Raw genomic sequence first — 4351 nt, forward strand, 5'->3', positions numbered from 1 at the left:
AAGGTAGGAGGCACTACGTCAGCAGAAAGACCAGAACTCAGAACTCATTGTGAGACTATTAAGAAACACTGAGACCATACAGTGGGATGGAATGAAATTGGTTGCTAATTATAACCTTGAGTTAAAGTAAGCCTTACTGATTGTTTCTTTTGCTCTTTTCCTGTTTCTTAATAGGTCTCAGAGTAAGTGCTTTAACACTGAACTGTGAAATTACTAAAACAAGAGGCCTGAAGAATGTTCACAGTAAATTTGGCACTTTTATTAAGCCAAAACATAAAAGTGCATTTACGCACAGTTTTAAGCTACATAGCGTGCACTCATTTTTCCTCCCATTTTTCTCATTTTTAAACYGGCACAGAATTCCAAAAACGCCAAAATGAAAGGCAACATAGTTTTTTTAGTTAGACAATCCATTATGTGCCAGATTGATGTGCAAGTTTAACAGGTTCCGCATTAAAAATTGATTTAGGAAAAGTACTGTTAATATGTAAGCTCACTCGCAGTTCCTAGTCACAGTGGATCCAATTTTGAGATTGTTATACATCAGAATAACCCATAAATATGAACTTAATCAGTTCTAGTATTCTTAAAATTTCTACTACATATTACAGAAAGTGCTTTTAAAACCTGTACTTCTGTGTAAAGTTACTCAAGAGTTTTTCTAGGAAATGAGATCAAATGGCTTAAGGTACTCACCTAGAATGGGCAAGACTAAGGCTCAGAGTTTGCTCTATATTAGAGACAGCCRGATTTTGACCTCCAGTCTCCTGCTTCCTCAGGAGAAAATTCACCTATGCAGACCCTTTCGTTTTCTTAGCACTCTATATCCAGGCACAGCTACATGTGTTCTCTTTACACCCTTCTCTCTACTGCTCTTAAGATCTAGGTTTCATTTCAYCTGTGAAGAAAACAAAGCTTTTTTGTCAGCAACACGAAAATTCTTGGGAAGATCCTATTTTACTGACCCGCTGAACTTTCAGAACATGGAACAAGAACTCTTTAAGCAAGACCATGCCTAGTTTTGCCCTCAAAACAACCCTACAAAACAAACCAGAGACACAGCTCTGACCATGCTTTCTAGGTGCTAAAGGAGTTCCTCTCTCCACAGGGTTGTTATTCATAGGTTTGTCACTAGGGCTTTGTGGAGGCAAGTGAAGGAACACGATGGAAGGTGGTGGTGGGGGGGAAGCTTTAAGTGTAGCCCATCTGCTTTTTCACATGCTAGTGTCTCCAGTTCCACCTRGGCTAGGTCACTCAAAGACAACATACCATCTGCATTTAACAGCTACAATGGAAACCAAAAGTAACTTTGGCAAAGCTGCTTTCCCCTACGCAGCAGAAAGRCTAAGAAAAACTGAGCAACATGAACTACATTAAGAAATTATACTACTAGATTCTTTATAAGTTTAATGCTATTTCACCTAGAAAACYGAAAGACTGTTTCCTTGATTCTCCTCAGGTATGAAGTTGGAAAAAAAATAACTTTCGCCTCAAAAAAAAAAAAGGGGGGGGTAATGTTCATCAGTGTGCACATTTGATGGTTCTAGAGAACTAAACTTTAAACATGTTTTAAAAGAGTGTACTAAAGAAAGCAACCTGACACTTGAATGTATCCACCCTGCTGAAAGATCGCAAAACATTCACAAGACAACAAAATTTCAGCATAAAATGCCCAGAAAGATTTCACAAGATTCAGTGTTTTTTGAACAAAGCATCTTTTAAAAGGTTAAAAATAGCTTTAAAGCACGGGGTGGGGGGTCAGGGAAGAGCAGGGTGAGAGTGCCCGAGGTGATTTCGGAGGCACACGTTACACAGATTCTCTTTAGCCATAAGTGGCCTAAGCACCAAAGACGACTCATAATAGGGAAAAAATAAAAGGAAAAAAGAAAAACAAAAAAACAAAAAAAAACCAAAAGAAAACCCCATAACTTAAATTGAAAAATAATGACAAAGAAAACCAAGGTGATACCCAACAGAAGATCTATCACTCTAAGACCACCTTACCTGTGTTAAATATTCACCACCTCTACCAAGATATCCAAGAACAGATTATTTTTATGATTACTGCTACATGCCAGAAGATCTAACTTCAGACCTCAAAGGCACATAGCACAGAGCTGTTTCTGGAACTCATGTGGCAAAGAGCAGCACTGATGTATTTATACGCTTTATTTTTCAGARTCTTCCAACACTGGCAGTAAGCTTTCTTTATATTGCTTGTTACAGCRCTTAATACAGAGAGCACGCGGGAGGCACAAGTACTCCCGTGCTCTGCCACCTGCTAACGGCTCACATCTTAACCTCTTTGTGAGCCCCCTTCAAAGGGGAAAGTTAAGAATGGATATCCACAGAGAAGCCCAAAATTGTAAAAAGACCTTAAAATCATCATAAGCTTCAACTGATACTGATGAACCTGCCAAATCAGAAGAATTATACTCAAAGAAAACCAAACTGCTAGAGTTTATTAAAATTACAGAAGGAATCTTATGATTCAGCCTTTYTTTTTCCCCTTGCAAGAACAAACAAGCCACTTCTGCGGTGCTAGATTTCCACATATGTTCTTAGCTTACTAGGGAAATTTCACTGAAAATTAGTTCTTCAACTTGCAAGAATGGATAGGAAATATAGAACAAAACCTGCTTTCTTTAAAATATTGCTGATCTAATTAGTAGTGTTCAAGAACAGRGAAAAACAAAGAAGTTCCAAATTTTGTGCATTTAGAGATATACCCATCAATAAAAATTCTCAAAAGCCCAGGATCACTCAATTTAGTAAGRTTTTTTTATATAGTGCTGAATAATCCAAATTCAGTAATAAAGTCTATATGGTCCTCCTCCCTTAGTGACTATAAAACTCAGGCCCAATATTATCAAAATTGGATACCAAATAGAGCTATTGCACAACCCTCCCCCCAAAAGCATCAAACAACTCCAGTTGAAGCTGTTAGTAGCTCATCCATTATGCTTGCAGCACGATACGTTCAGACATCAATTCAAAAATCCTAGAGTTAGGATTTTTAAATTTAAAGTTAAAARAGACAATGATATTAAAATGCCAAAACTTAGCACTTGACAAGCCACTAAATGCTACCAGCTTKTATAGGATTTTTTATTGCATCACTGGGGGATGATACACAGCCAGGAAAAGCCACTCCCCTTGCCCTCATGCACAGAGCTCTCCAGACAGTTAGTGTTCCTGTCATTTCACCCTCCCAAGGGCTCAATGACTGTCATGCCCTTATAACAACAAAGTTCAAGGTTTATCCTAGCTAACTTACTGGCATTTTAAGGGCTGTATCGACCAACCTTTCTCTCAACAGGCAGCTACTTGAGAAAAGTACATGTGAACTCATCCAAATTAAGAATGTTTCCACTAGCAGTGAAAGGATACGGATTCTCCTATTCATGACTTAAGTCTTTATGTCTCCCCTCAAGTTAATATTTTCATCAAATTCAAATTGACTCAAGTTAAAATTCAGTTTTTATGATTTTTAACTCACTAAGCATATATTTAAGGTTTTTGCTGTACAACTCTGAAAACAAAATCTTGGCTTTGGTTTGAAACAACTCAGCTTAAGCAAGAAGTAGGCACTTCTACCATGTCTAACACAGACAAGACTTGACCTTATAAGCATCCTAAGCATTAGAAATATTYTAAAGGAAACACTAAATAAACCAACAATTTCAGACTAAGTGTTTGGTCTGTACAAGGCACAGGTGACAAAAAAACAATATACRTTGCGTTAGCCAAGAAAATACTAGGACATGCTATTAAGATTTTGCCTCRTACTTTCACTTTTAAAGACATCTCCCTGCACTGGTAATAAAGGAAACACAGTAGCAGAAAGGTAAACAACTAGAAAAGATTTTCTGTGATCAGAAGAAGCATGTGCCTATTACCAAGCGTTATTTTTCTTGGCATACAACAACTTAATCTGCCATTTTACGCTTCCAAAACTTTGCTATCACGTGCATCCCCTCTGCCGTTAAAGATGTGGGGATTTTTTTTTTTTTTTTTTGAAATGCGCTACACCAACTTTTGCATAAAACAGAGGCTGAGTCCATTACGTTGTATCCAAATTAGGTCAAACAGTCCCACACTACAAAACCTCGGTGACGGGCACTATAAATAGCCCGAGGACGGGATACACCGCCCGCTCCCCTCCTCTCCGCCGGTCACCGCACCTGCGGACGAACGGGACGTCGGCGGGCAGAACGCGCCGCCGCCTCCCCCAGGGCCGCGGGCCGCGGCGAGGGCCGCGCCGCGGAGCCGCGGGAGCCGCGCGCCGCTCTCCGCAGCGGCTGCTCGCCGCGGCTGGAGGACGCGGCTCGGCGGCCCGGAGCCCCCGGCG

General features: G+C 39.9%; 1 protein-coding gene across 4 annotated transcripts in view; it reads right to left on the bottom strand.

The window, feature by feature from the left end:
* Window positions 1-4351, bottom strand: part of RNF4 (ring finger protein 4) — a 20579-nt gene that overhangs the window by 15736 nt on the left and 492 nt on the right. For 2 of the 4 annotated variants that reach the window (XM_085309652.1, XM_085309650.1), the window contains exon 1: window positions 697-784. The exons of 1 other annotated variant lie outside the window; for it this stretch is intronic. The gene's annotated coding sequence lies outside the window, so the exon portion shown is untranslated. One more of the 4 variants, XM_085309651.1, reaches the window with a different exon arrangement.

This window comes from Rhea americana, unplaced genomic scaffold, assembly GCF_003343005.1.
Source record: "Rhea americana isolate MKP2758 unplaced genomic scaffold, rheAme1 scaffold_30, whole genome shotgun sequence".
In the NCBI taxonomy this organism is placed as follows: Eukaryota; Metazoa; Chordata; class Aves; order Rheiformes; family Rheidae; genus Rhea; species Rhea americana.